At 36.6% G+C, this 17,596-nt stretch overlaps 1 protein-coding gene across 1 annotated transcript in view; it reads right to left on the bottom strand.

Annotated features, from left to right (window-relative positions):
- LOC121737326 (hemicentin-2-like) overlaps positions 1-17,596 on the bottom strand; it is a 358,492-nt gene that overhangs the window by 160,330 nt on the left and 180,566 nt on the right. The gene's annotated exons all lie outside the window — the stretch shown is intronic.

The following is a 17,596-nucleotide window of genomic DNA, read 5'->3' as shown; positions in this document are numbered from 1 at the left end:
TGTGTGTAATTGTTTTTATTACGGTTTCACGCTAAAAATGAATGAATTTTGGTATTTGTAATATTATCGATCAGGATTAAAAGACTATTTCTATAAAAAAAACTGCGTTTACGTAACTTTCAATTCTGAACAATTCTGTTTATATGTCCGACCGCACGTCTAAAGAGGTGCGGTCCAAATTGTTCCTCACACGAACTTAGGGCCACCGTACACAGGAAGGCCAACTGACCCGGTCAGACTGATCAGTGATCACAGACCGACCTGGCCGGCCTCGTTTTGTGCCTTCCCGTGCACTTATATTATAGATGCACTTAAGTATATTATACAAGGTGTAACTAAACTAAGTGATAATACTTTTGGGTGTCAAAATGGCAGCGCTGAAAGAGCATATTTTTTGTGATTCGTATAGGCAAGTGCCTCCGCATCATCAATTTTTCCATACGAAGGTGAAAAAAGAAGTTACTCTTTCTTCTTTGAGCGCTACCACTTTTAAAGCGGACTTCTTATAGGGATGGACCCATACATACACCTAAAGTATTATCACTTAGTTTTGTTTCACTCCGTATAGGGCTTTATAATTTGAGCCCGTGGTCACAATAGACATAACTACCAGTAGTTCGACTGCAAACAAACGGTTTCAATATCTGTCAAATTCGTCGGGTTTCACTTGTCTGATGTCTCTATGTTGATCAATTTTTTCAAGTTCACAATTATTGAGTTACTCTACTATACTTATATTATTTATATAATGCTTCCGGGCATAGTGCATATTGACAACTGATAAGTGTATTATTATTTTGCCGCCGGGAACATAATATTATGTTAGTCATAGGCTCACAGCTCATGAATGATGCAATCCATAATAATATCATAAATGCGTAAGTGTCTTTCTGTCTGTTACCTCTACAGTCTACGCGCCCAAACTGCTAAACCGATTTTGCTGAAACTTGTTTTTTTTTATGAAATAAGGGGGCAAACGAGCAAACGGGTCACATCAGGTTTCCATCAGGAAAGCAACTTCCGTCGCCCATGGACACTAGGGTTGCTGAGGATTCCTCTTCCTCTTCCTCATAATGAGGAAGTTCCGCAATAATTTGGGTTCCTCAACCGTTACCGCATCCTCATAAATAAAAATACAAAAATCCTCTTCCGCTATCGCTTCCTCAAAATTTAGTAGGAATTTATGAGGAATTTCACTGCGCATGCGCGTCGCGTATCTAATCATGGCAACGCACACGCCAGAGCGCGATGCCGGACCGAACGGGCGAGCGAGACCTACCCTCTCGCCACCCGCGCTGTTCCTTGCTTGTTTGTTTTAATTTTATTGACATAATATAGCAAGCGTTGTTTTGTTTTCGCGTGTGCTGCGAATAATCTAATTATTGGATTTCTTTTATCGAAAATCGAAATGAGACCGAAGTGTAGTGCTATATTTTTTTTTAATTTGGTTCACAAAACAAGATACAATTCATAATACATGCAGTTATAAATAATAGAGTATAAAAATGACTAATACTAGGGAATGTATCTCTCTAGGAAGTGAACACAACATGCACATAACAAAATAAAAGAGTTGTGTCAACTAAATACTAAATTAAATACAGTTACAAAAAGAAAAGGAAAAAAAAGACAGCCATTACCCTAACCGAAGATGCCCATAAGAGACTTTTTAGAAGAGACAAGAGAACCAGAGAATATGTCGTAAGCCGTATTGATAGCATTATAAGATGAACATATCAGGTGTTCCCAGACTTTTTTGTCCACTGCCCACTTTCAGAACAAAATATATTTAAGTATTGTTTCACCTACTTTCTTTTCCTAATTTAAATTAAGGGGCTTTTGCCACAAATTTGTCGCTAATATTAGCCCCCCCAGCCTCTACAAAATGCCGCCATTTTTTCTGAGTCCCACACTGCCCCCCTTTAGACCTTCAGCGCCCACAAGGAGGCGTAATCGCCCACATTGGGAAACGCTGTACTATATGGACGTACTTCCTCTTCCGCTTCCTCATCCGCATCCTCTTCCTCAAAAAAATATCCTCTTCCTCATCTGCATCCTCTAAATTTGCGCGTGACAATTCCTCTTCCTCCTCCTCTTCCTCATAATCACTTCCTCAACAACCCTAATGGACACTCGCTGCATCAGAAGAGCTGCATGTGCATTGCCGGCCTTTTAAGAGGGAATAGGATAATAGGGGAGGGTAGGGATGGGAAGGGAAGGGAATAGGGGAGGGTAGGAAAGGGAATAGGGTAGGGGATTGGGCCTCCGGTAAGCTCACTCACTCGGCGATACACAGCGCAAGCGCTGTTTCACGCCGGTTTTCTGTGAGAACGTGGTATTTCTCCGGTCGAGCCGGCCCATTCATGCCGAAGCATGGCTCTCCCACGTATAAAGTAAAGCAAATATTGTAAGTATGAATTATTACATTTTAAAATTATTATTATAATTAACAGAAAAATTAAAATAATTATTCAATATTTTAAAAATCACAAACACCGTCGGATGAAAAGGTCAAAAAAATAATACGACTCAACAGGCTATGGTCATGTGTTCCCCACAGGCGCGGTCCGAAGGGGGGGTCACAGGGGACATGACCCCGCCCAAAATCTAAGGTAAAATTGAAAAATCTCAAAATCTCGCTAAATAATAAAAGGAAATTTCTAGCTATCCCCTAACCACCACTTTGTCCGACCTTAGACAGCTGCTGTGAACCCAGAACCGTCCGAGGGCGCAGATAAAAAAAAATAGTGTAGTGACTACTGAGTGACCCCCCCCCCCCCCAATTTCTGGCTGCGACCGCGCCTGGTTCCCCACATTATTATTTGCCTTATTTTAGACAATTTAGCAAGAAATCAACTAGAAATAATGTAAATCCTGATAGAAAAACTAAAAATCTGTAATCTATCAAAAAAATGCACGACTTACCTTTCTTTGTTTCGCCATAATCTAAATATAAATTTAACAGTAACACAAAAACAATGGCGTAACGGACAGTCAAAACTAAAATGGCTGCCAGTGTCAAATACTTTCGGATTCACAGAGTTTGCAAAATCGGAACCACAGAGTAAATATTTATGATCAAATTATGCAAGGGCGTCGCCAGTCGATGGCGCAGGGGGGGGGGGGGGGGGGGGCAAGTTGACTTTCTACAGTCTACAATTCATAGGGTCGACATAAGGTCGATATAAGGTCGACAGCACATGAAGCTTTTCACTTGTACTACGAGCCTTCCAGATTTTAATATTATAGTGGTCGTTGTTTGCATTATATTTGGCAACTTTTTTAGAGTCTCTAGGGGCTGCTGCCCCTCCCTGCCCCCCCTTGGCAACGACCTTGAAATTATAACAGATTGTGGGCTTTCCGCTACCAAAACCTGGCTAAGGCATCGAAAAATCTATGTGGGAAGCATTCGTCCGATAAATTGAAATAATCTCTAAAATAAAGTTTAAATACGGGAATCAGTATCGCTCGGCACACAAACGGCCGCAATTGTTTATCTTGTGCTTGTTCCAGAATTAGAACTTTGACATAATTGCCTAATAACATGGCGGCATCGCTGAAAATTGGCCTAAATAACAGACATCTTTAAAAATTTTGATGATATTATAGTAATAATACTCAAATTAAAATGGCAATTGATTATAATATAGATGAAGCCCGCAACTCCATTGCGCCAACATTCGTTTATTGCGCGGGAACCGTATATTTTATGGAATAAAATTATCCTATGTCCTTTCCCGGGACTCAACGTATCTCCATACAAAATTTCAGCAAAATCGGTTCAATGGTTTGGGCGTGAAGAGGTAACAAATAGATACACAACATTGCATTTATAATATTAGTATCCAGGATATAACGTTTCAAACAATTCGAGCGAAACAATATTTACACATAATATGGCAGTAGTAAAAATACGACATTTATTTATCAGTTTTTATTTGCAAGTGTAAGGCTCAAGTCGGCTACAATATGAAGAGTTATCAGCTATGTATGTGAGTGAATTTTATTATTGTGATTATCGCATGGAAACCTCACTTTTTTCGGCATAAAAATAGCTTTTGCCGCTAAGTTATAAAAATCTTATGATATGTCCTTTAACGGGACTCAAAGTATTTTAATACCAAATTTTAGCAAACTCGATTTGGGCTTGAAGGGGTAACAGACGACACATAGACAGACACACTATCGCATTTATAATATTAATAATAATAATGGATTTAAATAGCTCTATGGAAGAACAGCGAAATTATTTAAAATACATATACATATTACATAAGTACTTCGGTTTCACCGTCAGGAAATTATCATTATCCATAAGAATATTCAATATTCATCCACACACGTGGGAGAGCCATGCTTCGGCAGGAATGGGCAGGCTCGACCGGAGAAATACCATGTTCTCACAGAAAACCGGCGTGAAACAGCGTATTTCGCCGAGTGAGTGAGTTTACCGGAGGCCCAATCCCCGTCCCTACCCTCCCCTATTCCCTTCCCTTCCCATCCCTACCCTCCCTATTACCCTATTCCCTCTTAAAAGGACGGCAACGCACCTGCAACTCTTCTGATGCTGCGAGTGTCCATGGGCGACGGAAGTTGCTTTCCATCAGGTGTCCCGTTTGCTCGTGTGTCCCCTTATTTCATAAAAAAAAAAAAACATTTGAAATGGTAAGCGTCTTTATAAATTCATTCAGAGACAACTTCCCTTCATTAAAACGTCCATACCTGGAGGGACAATCGAGAGGGATTCGCAACTTCATCCAAACTTCGCTTTAAAAGATAAATTAGATGTAACAGATGCGAATGGAATTCAATCTTGTGCAAAAATATTACAAGAATAGGGAAGATGCGATATTTTTTTTTTTGTGTTTAATTTAAAGAACTCCATGTTGAATAGACAACAAGTATATTATAGTTACAAAAATTAAAACACTGGAATTTACTGCAAAAAATGCGGTTTAAAATTGACAATTTAAATTTTGGCGCCAAAACGGATCTATAGTCTGTATGACGTCACTACTGTTTGACGATTATTGACAATGTCCCTACCTGATCAGTGATCGTACCTCTCAAAAAGTTGTCATGCCCCGCGTTCCATTTAGCGTTCAAAACATAAACTTACGACAGTATATAAATATAAAATAAGTCTATGGTTAAAAACAATCAAAACGCTCAAAATGGAGGCATTTTGATCGTTTTTAACGCTACATGTAACGCGGGGATAGCATAGATGTCTCTGAACGCCGATTGGTGTTTTAAAATCCGTTCCGTTTCAAATTACTTTTAATTCGTAATTTTTGTAAAAAAACAATAATTTATAAAATATTAACCTTCCATTCTTTTATATTTTTCTAACGTTTCAATAGCAACATTTTCATAAATATTATATTTGCATGTTCCCTATTCAACTTCCTTGATTGTTCAACAGAGCAGAGAAATGGAAATAGAATGCCCTCCAACCAAAAAACGCTACGCGTTGCCGGACTTTTGAAAACGAATTCGCTAATTTGGAGTCGTCATTTGAAGTTACAGCTCATCAGCATGTCAGTTTCAAACAAAAAAATATACCATTGGTCCACGCGTTTGGATGATACGATCACACAAGTAGACAGACATTTTTTTTTTGTATAAGGGGAGGACATTTTTTTTAATATTGTAATTTGTAGGTGTATAGTCCGTACACACTACACATATTATGTCTAATACGTATATTATGTATTATTGCATCATGTTACGCTTGCATTCGTAGAGTCAGTCGAAGCTCGCGCTCTTATCTGACTATATGTGCTAAATGTATGAATAAAGTATTTTACGGATTTTGGTCTTGTTAATGGAGAGTCCCCCGTCAAACAACTAAAGTTAAAAATGTTCGATGAAACAAAACAGCTAATGATATGGACACACCCAAGGTGAGAGACAGACATACTGACACGTCTTTGTAACAAACTGGATGACGCCCAAAACTCCGTTGCGCTAAAATTCGTTTATCAGGATCGGGGAACCGTACGTTTTTCTTCAATAAGAAGTATCCTAATATATCCTTTCCCGGGACTCAGAGTATATCCATACCTCAGCAAAATCGGTCCAGCGGCTTGGACGCGAAGAGGTGATAGACAAATAGATAGATCATAGACGTACTTTCGCATTTATAATATTATGCATAATAATTAATAACTAAATAGAGGGGCTATTTTCGTATAAGGTTAAAACGCCCTAAAAATGCAACTGTGCCCATTATAACCTCAATCGCGGTATTTAGAGTTTCGATTTAAATCGACTATCGAATCGATATTCGCTTTGTTCGATGCTAATGAAGGCTCGATTGTGGACTTTCGGGAACTGCATAATGAAGAGCTGAGTCAACATCACATTATGAGATTAAATGCATGTTTGGTTGTGATCTTATCTAAAATTACCTGTAGAATTGTTTATTTTTGGTTGTTCCTTTTTTACGAGAAAAATGGAATACCTAAGGGAAGGAAAAAAATAGCACTTTATTGTACGTATGAACAGATTAAAAGGTACCTACTGATTATTTATAAAAAGAAATATTTTACACTAGATGACGCCCGCAACTCCGTTGCGCCAAAATTCGTTTATCGCGCGGGAACCGTACATTTTCCCGGGATAAAAAGTATCCTATGTCCTTTCCCGGGACTTAAAGTATCTCCATGCCAAATTTCAGCAAAATCGGTACTGCGGTTCGGGCATGAAGAGGTAACAGACAGACAGACGGACAGACAGACAGACACACTTTCGAATTTATAATTTATTATTAGTATGGAAGTATGGATTTCAGACAACGTTTACGTACACAGTTTAAAATAATATCAGCTTTTTTGAAACGCTATAAATAATTTTAACAAAAGTATTGAAACGCAATGACTACATTATATCTATAAAATGACACGCTTAAGCACGCTACATGAAAATTGATAAAAAAAAATCGAAAATATCATTTGACACCGTGTGTTTTGTTTATACGTCTTTGACCAAATCAAATAATTGAACAAGCTATTGGCAACTAAATTGACAAAAGCTTTAATCACTAATTAAAGCTGTCATTATTAATGAAAAACGCATTAAAATAATATACGATAGCGTTGATGGCTCGAGATGTCTGAACTCTGCTGAAAGTCTAGGAAACATTTTTGGATAAAATAATAATAATAATATTAGCCATAGCCCATAGCCCAGTGAGACGGAAGACAGACACGTATAATATATGTGAAGAAATTATACACATCCGACGCTTGGATCATCTTACTTGTCAGACAATCGCTTGCAAAGTCCTATACAAAGTCAGAAATAACGGGTGTCCAACGTGGAAATCGAACCTCCGACCTCTGAGTCAAGAGCCGCGCTCTAAGCCACTGGACAATGGAAGCGTGTTCTAAATATAGTCTACTAGATCACCCGGTCAACTTCATATCGCTTTCCTCCTAAATAAATGTTTTGACTTCAAAATCGCTTGACAAACTCGAGTCGCGATCTAAAAGACTATGAAAAGTACTAATAAATAAAATAAAATATAATAAAAAATAATAAAAAAGTACCAATAACATAATAATATTAATAGCTCCCACACCGGTTTCGGTGACGGTGGCCGGTTTCATTGAAACTAGGCCAGCTACGCAGGAGTTTTATAGTGCCCAAGTGTGTGCGCAATACACAAGAGCACTCTCTATTCCTTTACTCTCATAACCCAGTGGGACGGACGACCGACACGACTGGCGAGAGATCAGGCGCAGGACCGACTTTTTACATGCCCATCCGACGCATGGATCATCCGACCAATCTTAATATATATATTTCTTGTGTGCGTGTGTATGTGACTGAACTCCTCCTAAACGACTGGACCAATTTTGATGAAATTTTTTGTGTGTGTTCGTGGAGATTCGAGAATGGTTTAGATTTACAGTTTGGTCTACTGGAAAATGTTTTTTCAATTAATTTCTTATTTATAAGGAGTTGTTGATTTTGGAATGTTTTACATTAGATCCGGCGGACGGCGCTATCATCGCATTCAATATTATTATATTTCAATTTTAGTTTGTCCTGACAGATGGTGCTACGATTAATTTGAAAAAAATTTTGTTATTCAATTCATGTGCTGATTAAAATATTAAATAAATAACACATAGGCTACAATTTTAACCGACTTTCAAAATGGGGGAGGTGTTATGTTCGTTTTCTTATATTCAACGATTACTCCGCCGTTTGTTAACCGATTTTCAAAATTTTTCTTTTGGTATATAGGGTATCATCCCAATTTGGTATTATATTCAGAAAAGTGGTGATCTGATGAAGGATCCATAAGTAATCGAGGGAACTCCTCAAAACTTATAGGGAAACATATGGTGACTTCGGTTTCGTGAGAAGTATTCTAAGCATATGCTACCAACAAGTAAGATTTTGCACCGAGATATACCTGGTATACCGTGGTTCGGAAGGTGCTGAGAGAATTCCTGATTCTTTATAGATACAAGTTTGGGAGTTTCGGCGTTGTTTTAAGAACAGAAAGCATATGCTACTATGCAAATTACATTCTTCATCATCATCATCATCATCATCACTACCATATTATACCATTTCATAGTCTTTTAGATCGAGACTCGAGTTTGTCAAGCGATAATTAAAAAAAATCTATATCTACCTAATATTATAAACCTGAAGAGTATGTTTGCTTGAACGCGTCAATCTCAGAAACTACAGGTCCGATTTAAAAACTTATTTCAGTGTTAGATAGATCATTTATCGAGTAAGACTCATCATTTATCGAGAAGGTTATATTATATTATTACTCTAAGACTAATACGACAGAAGAAACTCAGGAAAATGTGGGAAAAACGGGGGATATATTTTTTATGGGAAAATGTACCTACGGATTCTGTAAAATTTCTAATTTACGCGGGCGAAGCCGCGCGGGACATCTAGTAACACAATATAATTGTTAATGGTAGAGATGATGATTGATGAATGTAATTTGCATAGGTGCATAGTTTGCTTTCCATTCTTAAAATAACGTCGAAACTCCGAAACTTGTGTCCATAAAGAATCAGCAGTTCTCTCAGCACCATCCGAACCATAGTATACCTTGGTGCAAAATGTTACTTGTTGGTAGCTTATGGTTAAAATACTTCTCATGAAACCGAAGTCTACCACGAGTTTAAAGCTATAGAATTAATCGATACTCGATACCGACTACGTAAATATTTAGTATGGCGATTTTAGTTCCGCAAAAAATTACGTAGTCGGTATCGAGTATCGATAAATACTATAGCTTTAAAGTCATGGTAGAGCTACTGGTCACCACTTTTGTGAACGTGATACCAAGTTCCCTATACACTTAAAGAAAATTTTTGAAAATAATCGTTCAAGATAAAAAAACGAACATAACACCTCCTTCATTTTGAAAGTCGGTTAAAATTGTAGCTATTATGTGTTATTCTGATGTACAAGCTATATTATTGTAAAGTTACGTGAAAGAGTAACAAACATCCATACATATATCCATACATCCACACATCCATACATACAAACTCGATTATTATATTTTATTTTAAACATATATTAAGATATTATAATATTTAGTACACGCGCAAGAAATTAAAATAAAGAAGTTAACGAAAATGCCAAAGTTTATATCTTATTTCGTCCCAGGGACCACTTTAAATAAAAATTCTAAATTCTTGTAAACGACTTTTGTGACCTCCAAAGGCATGATTAAGGAGAGTGGGCAAAACTATTGAGTTAAAAGCTGTCGTTGAAAGTGCCAAAAAAATCTTTTGAACTTTTTAGTTATTTACAAAAATAATATTTTGCTCTTACCAGTAATTGTATAAATATCAAGATGAAGAAGACTCTTTACAGCGTAGGTTGTAGTTCAAATGATGTTTGTTTTCTTACCTGTAACAAAAAAGACATTAGTAGTAAATTTATATTATGGAAATCGATATTATCTTATTTTTTCTTTCCCTCGATATGGAGTACCATCTGATTGAAGATTTTTTTTTTTTTATGAAATAAGGGGGCAAACGAGCAAACGGGTCACCTGATGGAAAGCAACTTCCGTCGCCCATGGACACTCGCAGCATCAGAAGAGCTGCAAGTGCGTTGCCGGCCTTTTAAGAGGGAATAGGGTAATAGGGGAGGGTAGGGAAGGGAATAGGGTAGGGGTTAGGGGATTGGGCCTCCGGTAAACTCACTCACTCGGCGAAACACAGCGCAAGCGCTGTTTCACGCCGGTTTTCTGTGAGAACGTGGTATTTATCCGGTCGAGCCGGCCCATTCGTGCCGAAGCATGGCTCTCCCACGTATATAAGATACTTAAACAAAGCGAATATTTTAATTTTATTGATTTTACGGTTTGAGTGTTAAGTGACTAACATAGGTAGTAGGTATACCTTTAATTAAGTTACTTAATTATGAGGTTCGATGCAGATGTTTTCCTTAAATTTACAACTAGAGGTACTGCCTAGTTATAGTTAACTAGCTGTAGCCCGCGACTTCGTCCGCGTTAGCATAGTAGATCACATCCCAAGTTTTATTTATTGTACAAAAATATTCAATGTACAGAATTGACTTTTCCTACGATTTTATTATATATAGATGTTCCGCGCGGATTTGCTTGCGTAATTTAGGAATTTCACGCAACCGTACATTTTTCCGCAAAAAATTGCCTTTGTCCCTTCACGTGGTCTATTCTTCATGTTTGCCAAATAACATAAAAATTGCTCCAGTAGTTCTTAAGATAATAAGCAATTTCAAATAATTTCCCTCCGTTTTTTCCACATTTTCCTCTATTTCTTTGCTCTTATTAGACTTAGCGTAATAAAATATAGCCTTTAGCCTTTCTCGAAAAATGGGCTATCTAACACTAAAAGAATTTTTCAAATCGGACCAGTAGTTCCTGAGATTAGCGCGTTCAAATAAGCTCTTTTATATAATTTACCACGTTTTTTCCACATTTTCCTCTATTTCTCAGCTCCTATTAGTCTTAGCGAGATAAAATATAGCCTATAGCCTTTCTCAATAAATGGGCTATCTAACACTGAAAGAATTTTACAAATCGGACCAGTAGTCCCTGAGATTAGCGCGTTTAAATAAGCCCTTTCATATAATTTCCCCCGTTTTTTCCATATTTTCCTTTATTTATTCGCTACTATTACTTTTAGCGTAATAAAATATAGCCTATAGCCTTCCTCAATCAATGGGCTACCTAACACTGAAAGAATTTTTCAAATCGGACCAGTAGTTCCTGAGATTAGCGCGTTCAAATAAGCCCTTTCATATAATTTCCCCTGTTTTTCCCACATTTTCCTCTATTTCTTAGCTCCTATTAGTCTTAGCGTAATAAAATATGTCCTATAGCCTTCCTCAATCAATGGGCTATCTAACACTGAAATAATTTTTCAAATCAGACCAGTAGTTCCTGAGATTAGCGCGTTCAAATAAGCCCTTTCATATAATTTCCCCTGTTTTTCCCACATTTTCCTCTATTTCTTTGCTCATATTAATCTTAGCGTGATAAAATATAGCCTATAGCCTTTCTCGATCAATGGGCTATCGAACAGTAAAAGAATTTTTCAAATCGGACCAGTAGTTCCTGAGATTAGCGCGTTCAAACAAACAAACAAACAAACTCTGCAGAATTATAATATTAGTATAGATAAATATACCTAATTATAAAAATTAAATCATTTCGCCGTTTATCGTTATGTAAAAATCACGTAAAATACGTTGCGATAACGTTACGACGACGTTGCTGTAAAAATGTAAGTTAAATATTTTTATTTTCATTAACGTTGCATTACGTCATTGTTAAACGAGGCTGCTAAGCTTAAAGTTATGAAAATGAGCCTTATGGAACTCGTCATAGAGGTCATGTCGGAGGTAAAATAAAACCATGAGCAACAATATGAAAATATCAAAGTAATTAAAGCTATGGATCGAGTTTTCATTAAACTAAGGCGTGCACGTACTTATTATTCCATGGAGGCGAGAAATTGGAATATAAAGAAATAAAATTCACTTATGATCGCTTAGTCTATTTGAGAAAACTTTTTAAGATTGTCTGTATGCTGTTTTAATTAGCAAGATATTGATTTTGCATTCTTATGATAATTATTAAACTTAAAATTAAGATTGATTACTCGGTTAAAAATATTGATCGGAATAAACTTGATGTGTATATCTTACATACGAACTCTACATTTCTGTAATTACAATAATATTATGAGAGGGGAAATGCTTATAGTCAGCTATATAAAAAAGGGAAGTATATTATAATATAACTAGGCCAATAATTTTTTGCTCGGACTAAGGCCTGAGCTCAAAATTAGTGGCTTTCAAACGTAGCCTTGATTTTAGGCGCAAACTGAAGACGACACTCGATGTTTTTTTACTAGAAAGCTAGCCAATCTTTATTCAGGCACTAATTGACAAAAAACAATAGCATTTATTACATACTAGATGACGCCCGCAACTCCGTTGTGCCAAAATCAGTTTATCGCACGGCGACCGTACATTTTTTCGGGATAATAAGCAAGCAATGGAACAGCAAAAAATGGAAAGGGCTTAAGCGACAAAATGGTTTTGTCGCGTAATTTAAAAACTATAAATACATTTCATATAAGCTATGGGCAAATTAAAGTGTATGCTTGAACCAATTTATGTACAAATTCTGGAAGCTTAAATCACTCTCCTCTGTTGGCAAAATAGGAATCATTTTTTTCAGAGGTCTTTTTGATTGATTATTCTGTATTATAAAAGTTGACCAATCGTGTTATTCTATAGGTAATTCAAAGACAAAGACATGTAGTGGTATAGTGTATTCTGTTATATTAGTAGTATTTGTATTGTACAATAACATTCATACTTTTAAGTTGTAAGTTAGACAGAATAAATCATAAGTTCAACCAAGACGGTCGTGTTACTTATTTGCACCAGCTCCTTACACCACAGACATGATGAATACTGACAATGAACTTTAATTTCTTATCTTTAGTCATTGCTGAGAAAAATCGATATCGCTACAGCCAAATTATCAAGGCCTTAAAAAGACACAGACAGACCGACAGACAGATACACTTGCTCATATACAATATTATTAAGTGTTATAATTGTGGCAATCTGAAATACAGTCAACTCTACAAGTAAAATATTTTGTAAACATAAAATCTGAAATACCAAAACCTTACTATGTAATGAAATGCACTTTCAAAATTTTAATATCTATTTCAACTCTTAACATTTTATTTTAATTAATCGCGGCGGTTTTAATTACATTATGGGCCCGTGTGTTTACAAAAGTGGGTCAGGCGTCAGGCGCGCTCACAATATTTTCGTTCGCGCCTGTCAAAAATACCACGTTATTGGCACGATCAATGGGAACTATAATGAATTTTAGTGAATCTGATTCTTTATATTTTTTACATAATAATAAATAAATAAATAAATTCTTTACTGCATTAAATATTACAAACATGTTGATGTTTTTGATGTACGATTTTTTGTTTTGGGACGAAATCTCGAATTTTATAATGATACTATAAGTATTGCAGTGGCATTTATTAAATATATCTTCTACAATATAATATAATTATCATATTAATATGTATTTTTTTTGTGTATAATTGTGTTTCCTGCAAGTTGAGATGCGCAAAATAACATTTTTCGTATCTCCTATTATATCGTGTTTTTATATATTTTTTTAAGTTCTTGAAAGTCAGTTAAAATGAGAAAATATGGAGCAAAAGTACCCAAGATATCACGAAAATTTAACAGGACTAACAAGCTTCAAAATATACACCGCGGTCCCCTACTTAATGTAAAAATCGATACAAGGTATAAAGTCATCTCAAAAAGATTAAGATAAGGTCTAAGAAGGTCTCAATTTAATCGATGCCCCTTCAAGTTATGATTGATCGCAGCACACATCGTAATGTCCCTACAACTTATTTATAAGACATTGAAAGCTTTACTTATCGCTATTGAATTTCACAGAAAAGAAATGTTAAGGGAACTGAGTCCTTGATAGTTTTGTATGAGATTTTTGAATGGGGGTGAAATTCTTCGGAATATATTCAGTTTCATACTTTGATTTCTTCCTTGAGGAGGTGAAAAATGTTAACAGGGCGCCGCGTTGCTGATCGAAAACTCGTAAGGGTTGATTCAGACCGCAACGCGAGGCAAAGCAAGGGGCGGGTCCAGTCAAATTAGGCTTAAATTAGGTACCTCGGACTTCAAGATACCCAGCTGTAAGTCTGTAAATATTTGTATATTGGCACCCAATGTTGTCTCAAAACCTACATGTGGTAGGGTGTGCGCAACTATTAAATTTCAAGGTCATAAGGTCACAAAAATCGGTCTTTGCACTTTTTTGTATATATTTCATTTGCTATGGGTTTTTTGCTATTTGTATTTATAACCATGATCTAGAATACAATATTCTCTACAACTTCTGTTCAAAAAAATTTTTATACGGTGTACCGTTTCCGATAAAGAGGGCGGAGAGCGCGTAGTCAAAGTATCACTTCAGGTTAACCGGTGCCTCCGGTCGAAAACGCGCCATATTCAATGTGTCGCGACACCGGTGTCCGATCGTAATGTATGGCTGTCAAATTTTTTCTCTCTCTCACGGTTGTAAAATGGCAGCCATAATAAATAACAATAGCGAAAAACCCATAGGAAATGAAATATTTACAAAATAAGTACAAAAAACCGATTCTTATGACCTTGAGATTTAATAGTTGCGTACACCCTACCACATGTAGGTTTTGAGACAACATTGGGTGCCAATATACAAATATTTACAGACTTACAGCTGGGTATCTCGAAGTCCGAGGTGAACTTACTATACTTATTGGACTATTAGGCCAGGCCGCGGCGGCCATAGACGACGCGCACCTGGCCGCAACGCGACCAGCGGCCACACCATACTTTCGATGGCCGCCGCGACCGGTCCGCTGCGGCCTGGCTAGCTAAGACGGAGGAAGAGTGTCTCCCCGTCGAGCAAGTAACACACATACTGTACCACGCGGAGAAAATGTCTGCTCAGGCTGTTTTGTTTTCACTTCTTGTGGCACTTGCTCTTATTATTCCTGATATTTATAACTCTAAACTTCGAATTTAATACAAACTTACAAATTACATTAATGAATACTGAAATAAATTTTAGTTCGGATGAAATATTCGAATTAAAACCCTCGCCATTTCGAATGGTTCTTTAGAATTGCACGGCTAAAATAAACCTATTATGTTTAATTAAAAGAGCATATTCCAGAGTGAGAAATCTAGTGCGCACGCGAGAGAATATCTGACTATACTAAGTAGTACATCGCGCTCAGCACATTCGACAAATCTGATTATGTTCAACATCCGAGTGCAGAATAGGCAGCGCTTTTATTTATTCAGGACCCTGATTCTTAATGCGGTATTTCAACATTGTATCGTTCATGTAGCTAAATTAGCTTATTGTACCAAGAAATATACACACGTACATTTTTTACAGTTTTGACCCAATCAGATAGAAAGAAAGACAGAACATTATAAGTACAATATAATATACGAGCTTTTGCCCGCGGCTTTGCTCGCGTTAAGAAGTATTATTATATACAAACTTACATCCCCTATTTTAACCCCTTGGGGTTTATCAAAATCCTTTCTTAGCGGATGCCTACGTCATAACATCTACCCGCATACAAAATTTCAGCCCGATCTGTCCAGTGGTTTGGGCTGTGCGTTGATAGATCACCATGTCAGTCAGTCACCTTTGAGTTTTATATATAAAGATTAAAAGTAACACAATTTGGAAATCATAATAACATAATATTTTTGCAAAACTTCAAGAAGAGAGCGTATTCCCTCTTAAAAGGCCGCATCTGCAGCTCTTCTAATCTTGCGAGTGTCTATTGACGACAGTAGTTGCTTTCCATCAGCCTGCCTAGCATACGCCAACGAGATATCTTACTCTACATGTTATCTCGATGTTTGATGGTTTGTCTCTTCATCTCTATTGACCCTAGCATGACAAACATTTTTTCTCGCGTTCGCGTAAATGTATCATCGAAATACCACATTTTTATAGATTTTTGTCGAGATAATGTCGAGATTTTGACATGATGAGACGAATAGTTTTTAATTATCTCGAGAGTGAGATATCTTGTTGGCGTATGCTAGGCAGGCTAGTGACCCGTTCGCTCGTTTGCCCCCTTATTTTATTTAAAAAAATTACGAAAGTCTGGCTGTCGCTGGCTTTTGGGCCATAAGAGTTTTGTAGTTTGATAGAACAAATAATATTTCATATAGGAACCAAAGCTGCATGAGTGTAGCATTAACATTGTTGAATCAAGGTACAGATTTACGGACAAGCTCTATTCTTTACTTGGTCGTATTTCAGCGAATTTCCGTTATATTTTAGAGGAAATTGAAAATATGTTGGGAAGTGCATATTAGGTAATTTGTGCAGGCGACAGGGGAAATATTAGCCTAACGAGACTTTACCGCATGGATTTCTATTTGTGACACTTTGAATAAATTTGTTGGTTAAGTAAACTACCGACCAACATGGGTTAAACATTAACGATCTTACTAAAAAAAATTTAAATACCTGTTGAACAGTTAATTAGAAAAAATTTCAACACATCAGTCTCAAAACAACTGTTCAATAGATGTTTAAATCTTTTGTGGTAAGATTAATTTTAAGCTATTGCTATTTTTATCGGGGGTTTTCAGCGCGGCAAAATAAAACTACGGCTTCACTTTGATCATCTTATATATAAAATTCTCGTGTCACAATGTTAGACCGCGTACTCCTCCGAAATGGCTTTACTGATTTTAACCAAATTTTATATGCATATTCAGAATCGGCTACTGAGTACTTTTTATAGTGGTAAGTGCATTTGTTGAAAAATAATAGTAAATTATTACAACTCGAGACTGACGGCGACCATTGTTTGTGCGACGGGATAGCGATGGACGTTGCCATGGTGACATACTTATTTAGTCACTTCAATAACATAATACGGGCGAAATACTTTATATGGCAAAGAAACATTTGCCGGGACAGCTAGTAATAATATATTTTGAACCTATGCGTTTCATCACGGATAACTAAATATTTACTACGTAATTTTTTCATAACGTGGCGTTTTAAACTGACTTCATGTATACTATAAATATGCGGTGCGTTAGTAACACGCGCGTCGCAGCGACGCGTACGGCGTGTACGGTGCTGACTTTGCGAGGTTTCACATAATTTCATTCGAATACTAAAAAGCGGCGCGTTCGTCGCGTGCGCGCTGATAAATGTGAGATCACCTTTATTTTAATTTTTGCAAAAAACATTTTATTGCGTTATTATAGTTCTAATATACAAAACAATTTTATTTAAAAAATAATATTAAATTTATTCAACATAATAACAATCAAACACAATCATTGTATATATATATATGTAAATATACAGGGTGCAATTAAAATTAGGAGAGTCCATTTAACAAACAAAATTGGGTGTTATTTTTTTTCAATGACATTTTATCTCATTTAAAATCGTTACAGAACGGTCACTCGCGGCGCGGGGGTTACGCGGGGGGAG

Source organism: Aricia agestis, chromosome 20, assembly GCF_905147365.1.
Source record: "Aricia agestis chromosome 20, ilAriAges1.1, whole genome shotgun sequence".
In the NCBI taxonomy this organism is placed as follows: domain Eukaryota; kingdom Metazoa; phylum Arthropoda; class Insecta; order Lepidoptera; family Lycaenidae; genus Aricia; species Aricia agestis.
Note: the sequence above shows the minus strand (reverse complement) of the source record. Positions and strands in the feature narration are given on the sequence as shown.